The sequence below is a fragment of the Poecile atricapillus genome, chromosome 14 (genome assembly GCF_030490865.1).
Source record: "Poecile atricapillus isolate bPoeAtr1 chromosome 14, bPoeAtr1.hap1, whole genome shotgun sequence".
Lineage (NCBI taxonomy): Eukaryota > Metazoa > Chordata > Aves > Passeriformes > Paridae > Poecile > Poecile atricapillus.
In genome coordinates this window covers 6,293,312-6,309,019 of record NC_081262.1, presented here as the reverse complement: position 1 = coordinate 6,309,019, position 15,708 = coordinate 6,293,312, and positions in this window count along the sequence as shown.

The following is a 15,708-nucleotide window of genomic DNA, read 5'->3' as shown; positions in this document are numbered from 1 at the left end:
ACATGTTGGAAGACATACCAGTGGCTCATCACTTTGAATTTCTGTTCAGGTTGTTAGTCATAACTACTCTCACATTTTGTAGAATTGTTTCCTGATTCCTTTTCAACATTGAACAATTTGATTAAGTCTAATGAATGGATCTTTTGGGATTCTTTATAAGTGAGCATAAAAGGAAATAAAAAGGTGTTTTGGCAACAATCTCTTTGAAGTCAATTTATCTAGAGAAGAAAAAATTATTTGATAACTATCTACTGCAAAATTACAAATTATTATAGAATTGCATAAAATGTCTGCTGTACTCTTGAACTGTAATTGTCAAAGGAGAATTTCATTTAATCTTACTGGAGGGCACCTACCACTTATTTGACCTGAATTCTTTGATACTTTTATTCTAAGTATTTTATGATTCATAATGTCATTCTTTAGTCCACGTATAGCAGCCTCCAGAAGCAGAGATGGCTGAAGAATGGCAATTTCAATTTGTGACATCTTATGTAAATTTTTCTTTTTCCATTTCCATACCACTTTCCACTCACACTTTCAAACATACTTTTGGAGTAGGATTCAGTCAAAGCACCCATTTTGCAACTCAAGAGGGTCAGACATTTTATTCAGTGTCATTTTTTTTTTATTCCTTAGTCTGTCCCCAGAAACCTTTCCATCACAAACTTTGAATCAATACCCTCCTTTTAAACAGGCAGGTTTAGCAAACCAGCTTATTTACCTGAGGGAAAAAAAGACCCTTCCAACCAGAGCAGCTCTGAAGATGCTGCAGCCAGAAATGCTGCAAAATACTGAGAGCTTGACATTGGTTAAAATAATTCAGAAGAAAACAGATTTTGTACTGGCTGCTAAATACTGGTAGTACTTGAACATTATTCAAATCAGTGTGAGCTTGAGCAGTGGCTCTTGGAGTCACATGAAGACTGCTAGGTTCAGTAGAGGTACTGAAACAAGGACTTTGCTTTCCAAAGGTTTCTACAAATATTTCTTGGTGATCTGATACAGAATTCAAGGCATAAAAGCTCAGTAAACTTGAATGTGATAGCAGAAAGGTAGTCTGGAAACTTTTATTCATTTTGCTGAAGAGTGGAAATAAATGGGATAAAGAAAGAGCTGCTCCACAGTTTAAGTGATTTTAGCTGTTGCCTTTTTCTGTATGCATTGTGGAAAAATATGATGTAAGTCATTAAAATCCGATGATTTATAGGTTTATGTAGCCAATGTTGCTTGCTCAAGAACTAAAACAATTAAAACCCAGCTTCTAAACCTCTTTTGAAGAGATTGTACCTGGCAGGTTCATTTCTATTTACTTGTTACTCCAATCTAGAAATAAATTAGAACTATTTCAGCTGAAAAAAGCCTTAATCTATTTTTCCAAATGACTGGCTTGAAAACAAACACGTCAGGGGTTCTTTGTGATAACTTGTACATGCCCTATGCTCTGCAGGGACTGCCAGGCCCTTCACCACAGTGAACGCCAGGGAAATGGGGATTTTTCACCTCCCCAGAAAAAAAAAAGGGAGGGAAGAAAGGCCCAGAAAAATCAGTGAACCAGGCAGAAATGTGGCACAGACATTGGGAATTGCAGGCAAATGGTCTGAGCCACACAGAATTGGTGTCACACACAATTTGCTGCACAGCTGGGAAAGGTGAGGCTGGGACAGGCACAGCGAGCGCCCGCGAGCAGGGGAAAGAGCAGCTGGAAAGTTTCTCTGTGGTGAAGGGCAGAGCCAGGCCCCATCTAATCATGTTGGACATTATTCTATTGAAAGTCTCATCTGCCAGATTCACAGGAAAGCCAAAGCCTCATCTATGTATTAAAAATTGTTTAACACTTGGCCCAAGAGCTGGAGGCCTGACATTGCTGTTCTGTATTTATGTGCCTGGTCTTGCTATGCCTGGTGTGTGCACAGATTGAAAGAAAAGAAGCAAAGTCCTTATTGGAGAGGGGATTTGGTATCTGCAGCAATCTCTCGTGGCCCATTGCATCCTCTATCACTGTGCTGGGAAGAGAGGTTATTCTAATATTGCTACTACTAATGTTGAGATTAAAATATTGGATGGGGACTGAGAAATTCAGAGTTAATTTTCTGACTCTGTCAAAAAGCAGTCTAGAGGAGTTAGTTAAATCATTTAATCTCTGTGCCTCACATCCTTATCATCTGACAATTTTGTATCTCACAGGGCTGTTATGAAATGCAGTGCATTAATGTGAGTCATTTCCATTCTGAAATGATGGTTTCCATGTACTTGGGGAGATTGAGGCTTTCTATTTGCATGAAAGCAGTTGTTTGCTCATGAAGTGTTAGTCACAAAGCAGCAGTAAGGCAAAAATGCCTGTCGTTCAGCAAGCTGTGACTAATGTTGTTTCCACATCTGTATCGACAGCAATTCAGGTGGAAATGATTTTCCATTTAAAATGCATTGATTTTTATTTGTTGCAATAAACTCAGGCAGATGGACCCTTTGATACCAGAGCAAGGATTCAGACAGATAGGTCTGTCTGGGCATGCTTGTTCAGCTCAAGTGGGAATGGAATCAGAAAACCCCCAAAATATTATCTAGATATTAGATAATAATAGATGACCATTAGGGGAAGAGGCAAATTGAATTTGATTTTAAAGATACTTTTCAATGGCTGTATTTCACAGTTCTGAGAAACTTGGTTTCAAGGCAGCTCCTCCTGAACATGGTAGCTGAACTTATTATTTATTTGTTTGAAAATTCTGTCCTGGAGTCCTTGATATCAGAAATGTGCTGAATATTTGGCAGTAGCTTGTAAACACATTTTGTAAGACAGTTCATAGCATTAAAAAATATATATTCTTGTGAACTGAGCAACATTAAAATCTCTTGATCTTGGGAGTAAAGCTTACTCCATGGCTCCTTTGGCTGTCCCTGTGTGCTGAGTTGCAGGCACAGCAGGAAGCCTGGCACTGCTGGGTGCTGTGGCTGCCTGCAGAGGTTGCTGATGGCATTCTGCAACATCAGCCCTGATTCACCCCGAGCCCTGCACATCCTGAGACCCAACAGCAGCCCCCTGAGTCACCGGCGCTCTGCTACTGGCCCTGCACCCAAAAATCCGTCTGTGATCGAAACAACACAATATCTGACAGTGATATGTGAGTAGAAACAGGTGCAGTTTATTCTGAACAGCAAAGAGCAGACTGAGAAGGAGCTGTTTAGTGGAGGTTAATATCACACTGCAAAGAACATTAATAAAGGAAAATAAGAAACGGGCGATGCAGCAATTTCTGACCAAAATAGAACAACCTCCAAAACAAATACTCTTCTCTTACTTCATTCTCAAGCTTACAGCTCCTGTAGTGTAATAATTACTTTGATGATTTCTGAAGGGGATTCTATTTTTCTCTGAAAATGTTTACAGCCCCATCAGATCTAATTATTCGTGGCTTTTTCTTCTGCAGTTTTTCAAAGAGATTGAGTACAACAGCATTTATCTTTTCAAGAGAGGGAGAAAGGAGATAAGAATTGTGAGGTAGCTATCCTCCTAGGATAGGGGCTTTTACATTTCCAGATAAATGAATATATTTAACTGGACCATAATGAGTAATAAGTAAAACCTTCTATTTCATTGTGTTGAAATAGATCATGTTGGCCTCTTATTATCATTTATTATTTATTTTAATTAGTCTTAATTGCCATAACAATTCTCATTTTAGTAGATACTGAGATGATTAAGAAGAAAACTTTCCCAGAGCCATGCTGACAGTATTTGAAGAGCACTGATGGCCCCTCCACACCCAGAATTTGCTCCAGCACCAAGTTATGGCTGCAGCTGTGCTGAACCTGCAGCCCTTGCCAAGCCATCACCCAGGGCTCCCCTCTGGTGCTGTCCCTGCAGGGGCAGGAGAGGCAGTGTGAGACAGCCCTTCCCTAACACTAGTGCCAAGCTTTTCTGGATCCTGGGACACTGCATTTCAGGGCCTGTTTAGTGAGGCAAGGGGCAGCTGAACTACCTTGGCAGCTTCTCTGCTGGCCACTCTCACTGCCAGGGAATGGCAGGATGAGTCTCAGCTCGGGCAGGAGGGCCGGGGACAGCAATACCATGCAGTATCTTCCTTTATTATGACTTTAACTCAGGTTTGGCTGCGTCCCACAAACAGACCAAGCCTTCCTTCCTGCACAGGTAATTAGCAGCAGTCTAATTTCTCAGGAGAGAAATCTCATCTTGGTCAGCGCTGGGACCCATCAGGACATTTTCTCACCCCAGACACAGGCAAACATGCAAGCCTAGAAGACAGCAGAGAAATGGCTGTCATATATTGTTCTGAAAACTTAGCAGGAAGCCCTTGTTTACCTCCTAAAATTAACAGAGAAGAGCCCCTGGTGACTCTATCACGCTGCTGGCAAATGGAAAGAGAGAGGGGAAAATAAATCTGCCCTTTGTGTGCCTGGCATTGTGCAATTCACAGCTGAAAGCCTGTGGCAGAGGCAGTAATGAACCAGGTCACAAGTGAGATCTAAACTAAACCCATTGCTGGTATTTTTAACTTTCAGCACAGAGAAAAAGAGGACAGAAAAGACGCCAGTCTCTTAGACAACTCCAAATCAGTTGGATCTGGCCAACAAGTCGGATCCTTGGATGAAGGCCACAGCTCTTTGCCAGTACTCTGAGTCCTTGGCACTGCTCTGGGCTGGGGCAGCCGGGCACCAGTGCTGGTGCTCACTGCAGAGCAGGGCAGGGCAGAGAGGTTTGTCTGTGAGTCCTGCTGTAACCCAGCAGAGCAGAGCAGAGCAGTTTGTCTGTGAGTCCTGCTGTAACCCAGCAGAGCAGAGCACAGCAGAGAGGTTTGTCTGTGAGTTCTGCTGTAACCCAGCAGAGCAGAGCAGAGCAGAGCAGAGCAGAGCAGAGCAGAGCAGAGCAGAGAGGTTTGTCTGTAAGTCCTGCTGTAACCCAGCAGAGCAGAGCAGGGCAGAGAGGTTTGTCTGTAAGTCCTGCTGTAACCCAGCCCTGCTCACACAGCCTGGCCTGGCTCCAGCACTGCCCAGGTGCTCTGGGAGCCCTTTGGCAGGGCCCTGGGCAGGGCTGTGGGATTGCACCAGCCACAGCTCCTTCCCCACGGCCTCGTGGCCAGGGCAAGGCAGAGCAGCGCTGGCTGCCTGGAGGAGATTGTGCTTCTGCAATGGCCACATGAACAAACACACTCGGGCTTCGTCTGGGGGCACAAAGGGATGGCCAGGTTTTGGCAAGATAACTCTGACAAAACCGAACATTGTTTACTGAAAGGTTTCTCTCATCTGAGAACTCTGATTTGTCATCCTGAATTGGAGTCCAGTTAGGAGTAATTTTACCATTCAGGAGTGTTTGCTTCAGCCATTAATATGTTGTGTGGCAGTTTGTCAGATGCTTTCCAATTAGCAATTTTTAAGTACCCATCATCTGCTCGGTTCCACTTCTCTGGCATAACTGAAATTCAGGGATCAACTAACAGGAGATCAGGAAAGGCAAGGCTTGCGGTGAGATGAAGATGAATATTATTTTAGGGATGTTGTGCATATCCACATCATCCAGATAATAATTGAAAGTCAGTTGCTGGGATGTTTGGAGCAGAGAGCAGTCATGAATAACTGAAACACTGAAATAAAGATTTCACCAGTACTATTTTCATTTGTTTGCTTCTTTTAAAAATATTAAAGGGAAGAAAGAACAAAGCAAGAAAGAGAATATTAATTTAGAAGATTTCAGACTGTACTGAAAAAATAACAGAGAGGTGTGAAAGACTGATAACTTGTACAGTTCCAGTACACCAAGCTGTGTAACAGAATACACTGAAACACAGAGAGCCAAACCAAACCAAATAACCGTGCAGGAACAGCACACCCAGCAGCAAAGTGATCTGCAGAACAGCAACACAGATTATGCTTAATGAAAACAGGGGAGGACGGAAAAAACGAGAAGGATGAGAGGCAGAATAACACATTCACCTCTTAGACTGTTTTAGTCAAATCTGAATTGCTAACACGGAGAAGGGAGTCATTCTCTCCCTCATTCATCACCATTCCTGCCATGCTCATAGCGTGTTTTAACTGCTATTACGGTAATTGAACGAATGAGGCTGTTTCCAAAACAGATTTGATGTGTTGATGCGGGAATTTGAACAGCAACAGCCCGACCGAGCACATTCGCAAACGGAGCTGCAGCGAGGGAGCACAAGGGCCTGGTCCAGCCCAACACAACCTGGCCTGGGCCATCCCATCCCATCCCATCCCATCCCATCCCATCCCATCCCATCCCATCCCATCCCATCCCATCCCATCCCATCCCATCCCATCCCATCCCATCCCATCCCATCCCATCCCATCCCATCCCATCCCATCCCATCCCATCCCATCCCATCCCATCCCATCCCATCCCATCCCATCCCATCCCATCCTGGCACTGACTCCTGCTGGCCACCCCTGCCTCCAGCTCCAGGGTTTGCTTGTGCTGCTCTTTTTCCCAGTTCTAAGCCCTGGGAAGCATCAGGCGAGCAGACAGGATCCCTGGGGGACTTATTTGGCTTATTTCTTCTTTTTTTCTCCTTTTCTTTTTCCCCCTGCCTGCTCTGCTCTCACATGTCCACGTCCCACACGTGGCAGTTTCAGCCCTGCCAGGCTGGTACAGAAGGGTGAGAGCAGCAGCCCTGTGAGCCTCTGCTGCTGTCACCCTCTGTGAACGGGGCTGCTGCCACAACCCAGCACAAAATCTAAAACAGAGAAGAAGCTGAAGTTTTTTGGTTTTGTGTGGGAGGTTTCTTCTTTGTTTGTTTTGCTGGGTTTTATTCTTAATTGAAAATGCTGCATGTGATGCCACCAAAAATTAATGGAAACCTTTGAAATCTTTGCAATATTACAGACATGAACTGAAGTCCGGGGAAATGCTCACAAGTTGTGCTGACATTACTTTGTGCACTGGTTTTCATCTGTTTACTGCTGCTCTCTGTTTTGTTGATGCCCTTTCCACAGTGTGATTCTGAACAGAGGAAATCTCCAAGCACCTCAGGGAAAAACTCTGAAGACTGTAGATTTCAAAAAGCTTTTTTTAAATCTCTCTCCCTCCCTCCCTCCCTCTCCCACCTTACCAAATGCTTTTTACGAGTCTATTAGCTTCATTAAAGAGTCAAAAGAAAATCCATCAGCACACTAAGTGTTTTCTCTCTAGTGATTCTGAGATATTTATGGACTTGAAAGATGCACATTTAGGACACCCCAGATAGTGATAAGAATGTATAGACTTGAGACTATATTTTTTACTTCATGAGCTAGAAAGATTTATCTATTAACTAGTTGATATCTATTAATTGGTCCTGCAAAACACAATAATTTATGTTCTTTTCCAAATCATCTTTAGTGTTAACAAAGTTTGTAGTAGTTACTATGGCACCTTCTGGGAGAGAAAGGTTTTTAGTGCAGAGGATTATTGTGTCTCAGGAATGCTGCCTCAAGCTACAAGCACAGAACCAGTGAGCACTCTCCAAGCAGCCTGTTAGCGTTTGGCATTAAATCTCCCAACTTCCAAAGATTAACTCTTCTCCAAAGGTGACTGTGCCACCAGTGAGGGGCATCTGTGGTTAAACCACTAAACACTGCTTGTCTGTGTGAGCTATGGGTAGGAAACCAGAGCACACAGGAGATTTATGGATTTTTCTCATTTCCCTTGTGCCAGTTGCCAGGAGCAAGTAGGGTTCAAGAGAAAACAACCCTGGCCTTTGCCAGGCAAATGTGGGATGGGTTCTGCCAATGCTGAGCAGCTGTTTCCAGGCAAGAAAGAGCTGTGCTCAGCTCTTTCATTTTTTGAATCAATTGACTATACAGAGGAGTGATCTGGTTCACAATTTGGCTCTAGAGCAAAATCAAAATAAGTATTTGACCCAGTGTTCACCAGGGAAATTGTTGGTCCATGTCTCGGAGAAGGCATTGCAGACACCTCGTGTTTATCAGCTCTTCCATGTTTGATCATTTGGATGTTTATTTGTTGGTACAATTGTTTCCAGTTTCCATATGAAGTGTGTGGCATAGAGCTGGGAACTTGGGGTTTTGGCTAAACTGACAGCACTAATGCATTTTTCCTTCTCTGAACTCACATTATTGCAGCCTGTGACATTTGCAGTCCCTTGGTAAATAATCTGGCATGCTTCACAACTTCCTCTTTAAGAAGTGCTCAGCTATATTGAAACATAAATATATCATCTTCCATTCACATAAAGTCTGTCATTGAAGCAAATCCTGTAATGGTTGAGAGATTTTACTGGGAGCAGAGATTTCTTGACATTTATGCTCTGTATGGGCAACTTCACTTACATGGATATGCAAACACCTTTTAGGCTGCATTAACAGCACAAAGAGGGAATTTGCAGGAGAGAGGAAACACAAGTTAAGTGACAGGAATCGTCTTGGCAGCACAGCATCCTGCTATTGCCTGAAGTGGATTTCATGTGGTTAATCCATGGTAAGAATATTCATTTAAATGGTACTTCGAGGATTTTGAGTGATAGCAAAGAATCTTAATCACTTATTTGTCACTGAGAGGCAAATTCCATGCCTGCACCTCTCCTACTCCAGAGGGGAACGCTGCAGCTCAGCGCAGCAGCTCCAGCAGGGCAGCCAGCACTGCCTTCTGCAGCTCTGCACAGCCACACGAGCTCGTGGTCAACCACTGACCTCTGTAAAACCTGTTTATCTTACCATTTCTGCCACAAATTCCTGCTTGAAGGGTTGCATCAGAACAAATCCTCTCGTGTCTATTTAAAGATTGAAACAGGAACAAACTTGTAGTGTCGTGCACCAGGGCCAAGGGCCAAGGTCATTTCAGAGGGAGCTGCTCTGAACATAGACATAACTCGAATCTCAATTAACACTTAGAGTGCATATCTTAATCATTAAAAAGCTGGAGTTTTATTGCAATCGCTAGTATTGTAATGAAAAAAAAATAATAATATCATTAAGCTCTTATCTGTGACAAGTTGCTACAATCTTACCAGGAGAGATATTTAATCTACCTGCAGTAGTAACTAGAGGGGAATTTCAATTTTTAAGATGAGCATTCACCTCACTGGAAATGAATTTCAAAGCAGCTTTGCAAGTTCCACTGTTTTCCCTTGGTCCCTAAGTAGAGAGCAATTATTGATTGAACTAATTGCTTAGGAAGACAGGTCAAGTTTCAGGTTAAACTGCATCTTGTAAGAAATGTAGTTGCATGCAAAAGAAAAGACAGAGAGCGATTAGCAGCTTACAATTCACTTAGAGGTACGTGTTCTGTGTCAGCACTTGCTCACCATAAATCTGTGTGGTTGGTGTGTAACAAACTCCATTTAGCTCCTTGTTGATTTAGAAAATATCAATGGCACTTCAGTACGAGCACCCACTGTTCATGGAACCACAGGTTCCTCAGGAGGCCTTCCAAAAGCCTGATTAAAGCCTTTCCTGTATGCAGGGGAGAAAATCACTTGCTAGGGCTGGGAAGGGGCTGTGCCCCTCCTGGCTGCTGCAGCCCTGGGACAGGGGCCCTACAGGAGCTGCCCCAAAGGGAGCCACAGGCACTGGAGTCCCTTTGCTTTGTGAAGCCTCAGAGCACACACCTGAGCTCCTGCTCCATCTCCCTGTGTCCCACAGCCCCACTGCTCATCATTCCACAGAAACCAGGAGCTTCACAGGCAAAAACTTCCATTTGAACCTGTGTTTTTTCACTAAGTGTATGAATGGGATCTTATGACTGCAAAATGTTTAGGTCTTGATAGGTTTCAGTGCAGCATGTTTACTACTTGATTTCTAAAGGCAGTGACAGGAATTAATAAGAATCCTCTGAGCAGTAGCATTATTGATACCATTGTCAGGTGATACAATAATCCATGTGACATTCAGAGTTAAAGCAAAGAGTGTAAAGACTTCAGTAGGGTTGTCGCAGAGTTAAAATGTGGTGGCCAAATACAAAGGCTGGGAAAATGTTCTTTCTGTAGGCTTATGTGTGTGAGACCCACAGGTAAAACACTTTAAAAACAGGTTTTGATTTTTTTACCTTCTTTTTCTCAAAGTACATTGTACTTATTCTCTAGAGCTGAGAACACATCCAACCAAGAGTATCCATTTAAACTGCTGAAGTGACAAATTCCACTGAAAAGGGATATTGAGAACTGTGGCTTTGGAGAATCTGGTTCTCTTAGAGCTTTCTCACAACTCTGGAAAATTGCATCTCTTGGTTTTCATTTCTGATCCTCAAAACAGTCTGGTCTGAAAAACAGGAATTTTTGGAAGACATTTTTCTTCCTGGATGTACTGCATCCTCTAAGTTTTCTTTCTCGATTAACCATAATCCAGCAATATTAGAAAATCTTCTTTTCTTATTTTTCTGCTGTGTGGCTCCTCTCCGAATGATATTAAAAAAAAGTTTGAAGAAGACAAGCTGCCTCACCCACCACCACTATCTTTCCAGAAGCCAAGTTAACACCAGAATCAAGGAAAAGCACTTAAAATTCCGGTGGCTGAATGGATGTAGGAAATCAGCAGCTGTGGACAAGCACGGGCTCCCTGAGAGAAACAGAGGGGCTGCAGGGAGGGATGTCTTGAGCACAGCCACTCCTCCCTTTGGGCCAGGAGAAAGGAACACAACAGGGATGCCTCTAAGAGCTGCCAAAAACAAGGTGGGGAGGGCTGTAAGATATTTATGTATCTGCAGTCGTGTTTCTCGTACTTGCTAGTCCCCAGTGTAGGGAGTTATAGGCAAATATTATCAAAATATCAAACTGTCTACTGAAAGAGGATGTTGAGTCAGGCTCCAGCCCATATTTGGAACTATTAAATTATGGAGTAGCACTGATGTTATCTGCTGACATTTCATTCAGCACAAAAACTTACTTAAGCAAAGAAGTAATGCTGCAAAAGAAATTGAGGTCAGCGTGATGAGAGCCCTGCAAGAGGAAGGTGTGGGTGTGGTGTGGGTGTGGTGTGGGGTGCCAGCTTCCCGTGGGTCAGGTGTTGATGGAAGGCACTCGTATCACAAAGATAACTGAATGTAAATCTGACAGGGACAATAACACCTGGAAAACCCAGCAAGGTGGGAACTGGGAGGCCACACAAACTCCTCCAGCCACCTGCAGAGGGAACCTGGCAGCGTATTAATCTGCTGCAGAGTCACATCCAGCCCACACAGAGCTGCTTTTTATAACCAGCTCTAATCCAGGTCGCCCACTTCCTCCTAACAACCTCGGCTTTCTCTTCTTCTCTCTTTTCTCTTTTCTCTTTCCTGCTCCTGACTGAGATGTGCTGTGTTGCCACAGATTCAGTTTGGAATCAAAGCAGAGGCCGTTTCTGCCACGTGCACACCGGAGCTCCACAAAGGCAGGGAGATGAGGGAGCAAAACTGATATGACAACAAAGAGTAACATCAAACCTAACAAGCCAGTGGGAATGGGAAGAGATCGGAGCTAGACACTTTAAAATGTTCTCTGCAGGTGTGAGTTAGACATGCTGCATGTTTTGACTCCTGAGGGTTGGTACTACAAACATTTTGAATTATAGCCACTTTAAATGCCAAAGGAACCTCTCAGCCTGACTCTGAAAATCCATCAATTTAGCATGCAAGCAGAATGAACTTTCAGAGGCATCACTGTATAACTTTTAGAAATTAAATCTCCTAGACAATGAAAGATTATTTTGGATTTATTGTTTTACAGAGGATGTGATATAGCTGGGCAGGGAGGCCAGAGGTTCCCTAAGCTCCCTGAAGTTAAAGGGACTTCAAAGCCCAGAGTTAATATTCCAGTCCAGTTTAATGCTGTGCCATGGAGGGTCACAGCCACAGCTGTAATTTTCATCCTCTGCACTGTGTGTGTTGTACCCCAGCCCTGAGCTGAGTCCTTGCCATTGACAGGACAGGATTTTATCACTGCTCTGCAGACCTTTGGCTGCGCTGTGTGCTTGTACAGAACGGGTTCCCCACCGCCTCACACCTCACACAGAGCTGCCTTTAATGCAGAGTGCCACTTTAAGGAGTCAGTGTTTCTGTGCTCTCAGTAGAAATTTCTTTGCTGCCTACACTTGCACTACAAACCTGGTTATTGTAACTATTACAACCTGTACAAACAGCCAATCTCAGTTACCCCCTCAGGAGAAAATGAAGAAATGAAGAGTTGATTCATGCTGCTTTATAATCTAATTATTATTAATTTCTTTTAAAAATAGTTATTTACTTCTGATACCATTATTTCCCTTAAATCAGCATTTCTTGTAGTGTCACATACCGCAGATCTCAAATGTGGAGTTCAATGTTATCTTCAGCTATAGAAACAGCAGCCTAAAAAAATCAAGTTCCTAAATAGACCAGGAATGGTGTACATGCTTATGGCAAAGGCATCCAAGCAAGTTACACACAGCTTACAGTGATACAAGAGCTCCATTTATGAAAGTATAATTTTCTTTGATGACTTTTGCAGAATTATTTCCTACCTTGCTAGTGATAAAAGCACATTTGAGACCTCCAAAATATTTATGCTGTTTGCCACGAGGGAACAGATGAGCTGATTGGAAGTTTGCATGCTTTCAATTCTTAGCTGTAGTACTATTGTATTATTAAAGAGTTGTTTGAGGTCTTCTTTGTGCTTTTAAATGAAAGAATAGGAAGAGCCTTTCTTATTATATGAAAGTTTTTATTTCAAGCATTCTAATATTTATTCAATGAAGTTAAAAGGTAAATACTGCATAGTGTTCCATGGTTTTCTCAATTTAATACAAGGTGGAAAAGCCAGACTCATTGAGGAAATGGAAACCTCATTACAATTAATATCCCTGACCCCTCTGTGCTGACCATCTTGCAATAAACCTGCTACTGGCCCTGAAGTGAGCAGTGCTCAGTCTCTGTGTAGAATTCTACAAGCCAATTTTCCACTTACAATACTCTGCTGCTAATTAAATTCTTATCTAAGCTCACATAGTAGGATTATATGGATTATTACTGTGAGAAAAATGTAGTTTCAAACCTGTGGAAAGGGCGAGTGATGGCAGGAGCCAAAGTACTCCAGAGAATCAATGTCTGGTGTTACTTCAAGGGAAGGGCTGGCACAAGAATATTATCTTTATTCAAATGGTTTCTCCTATCCTCTGTGAACTGATTTGGTTCAAATTCAAGTGTTTCCCACCATCAGAATAACAGTGGAGCTGACAACTTTTAAGTTTATCTGAACAAAATTTTACTTCATTTTTGTGCCTTGTCCTCATCAGCCTTTCCTTGTCCTCCCTGCCAGAGCTGCCTCTCTATTCCATGGATGAACTGCCACAGTATTTCTGGATTTCCAGACTCATCACCCCTTCCCTTCCCTGGTAATGATCACACCAATGTCAAACTCAGAGTCCAGTTTTCTGCATTTCCAGCTGGCTCGTAATCAGCTCCTTTCCACCTCATCTGTCTCTGTCCTTCTACAAGTCCTGATGCCTTTTTTCAGTGCTGTCCCTGTTGAGGCTGACATTGACCCCTTGTAGGTCTCCCCCACCACAACACCAGTCTGACCCTAGGGAGCTCCTCTTGTCACCTGATAATTCTGACTTCATGAAAAAACTGAATCTTTATTTTCCACATATTTAATTGCTGAGTAATAAAATTTATTATAAAATTTATCATAAATATTTTAAATAAATTATTTTTCATATTACATGTACACACACCATTGTACTCTGTTAATTCTTGAAAGAAGGATGTAGGAAGAGATGATCTGCATGAAAGAGAACACAATATGAAGTGACACAGAATTTATAATGACAGTGGGAGAGGAAATGACATCTTACTGGATAGGCAGATGAAGCTGGGAAAGGAACAGCCATTCTGAGCACACAGAGCCTCAATACACATTGAGTTTAACTTGATGAGGTTAATCTGCCAAATCCCCTGAAAGGAAAGGTCAGGGAGAGGGAGGATGGGAAAACTGAGTAAAGAGAGAACTGCAAATGTGTTCCTGTGTTGTTTCTGCATGAGGACTATTTATGGAGTTACATGAAATATTGCTGAATGTAAATGTATCCTCCAACAGGATCTATTAAAAGAATTTTATTTTGAATTCTGGCTCTCAGTAAAATGGTCAGAGAGTTGTGTTTCCAAGCAGACATTCAGGCTTTGGGTAGGCAAGTTCTCCAGGAGTGCTGGTCCTTCCCAAGGCTTCCTGAAGAGCTGTTGGAGCCACCAGCACTGCACTTCACCCCAAAGAGGAGCCGTGGGATCTCACAGATCCCAGTGAAACCAGCCAGCCAGCTCTATGACACATCTAGAGCACTCACTGCGTGACATGCACTAACTTCTCTAATCCCAAAATCCCTGGAATACTTACAGACCTGGAAATCATGATGTTTTTCAGCCAAGGATGTATAATCAACCTGCTGAGTGGGCCTGGTCCAAAACCAGCTGGGGTCAGCAGAAGGTACCTGCTGGCCACAGCTCAGTTGAATTACATCTCTTCCAAGTCAAATCAGGAGAGTAAAACACCACCACCTTCTTTGCTTTATCTGGGTTGCTTTTCCTTCTGAGAATCAGAAAATGAGATGAAAATCTCTCATCTCAAGGGCAGGGCTGGGTTCAGGACATATATGTAGGTGCTCTTCTGCCTGGCCATGACTCAATATTTTGCAAATATCTTTTACCCACACACATGTAAATAAATAAGCAGTGCAGGAATTTGCCTTCTGCAAAGGCATATTAGTGAATTGGAAAGAGGTGTTAAAATGGAAATCACAAATATGTTTAACCTTTACACTTCTGTTGATGTGTATTTTAACCATTGTTTAGTTCCCTATAAAAAGCTTTGACTGTGATGAGACCAAAGGATGCAGTTTCAGGTTTTCTCTTTTTAAATTATACCTCCTTGACTATACTTTGGTGCTCATAACCCTACATTTCTCTCTGATATTAACACCATAATATACAAGCTGACGCTGTGAGGAGTAGGAAGAGTTGGCTTGATAGGAGAAGATATTTTTTAAAATGCTTGGATTAACAAACACTGTTTACACTCTCTGTAAATTATTGTTGTGGAAGGAGGCTTAGATAACTCAGGAAACACCAGAAGAAAAACCATCTTTAAAGTCAGTGAGGCAAGTCTGAAGACACTGTCTATTACCAGAGCTCCCCTCTCCCTGTGAGCCTCAGCCTTGCCTGCTCTCAGCTCCCCCTCCCTGCTGAATTCCTCCAAGAGCATTCACTCTTCTGAGAAGAAACAGCTGTATTTGGGTCTTATCAGTATTGCAGCTATGCCTGCAGGGCACTGTGCCAGGGAAGACGTCTCCTGGCCTGAGCTCTCAGGAGGATAAACGTGATGGAGGTGGATGGCAACCAAAATGGAATCAGTAAGCGAAAGACTTTCCTGCTTTATCCTTCCTAGCAGGCCCATTCAGCACTTTCCTATTTCAGCTGCTTCTCAAACCCATAATAAATTAAGTTTTAGTGATCTGAAAGCCTTTTATTTTTAGATAACTCTTTTACATTGGGTTGTTTGGGCATTTGGCTAAGGTAAAATTTAGGTAAAACAGATAAAATATATTTTAGAGCAGCATTTCTTCTCCTTCTGACCCTTCTCTTTTCCTACAGCTGCCTGTGCCTGCCATATAAATGCTCTCATCTCTATCCCAGTGATCCAAGACCATCCCTTCTTATAATTGAGAAGAATATTCTTAGCTGTAATTCATTTTATTCAATATCATGCAAAAGCATACATCCTATTTCAGTGT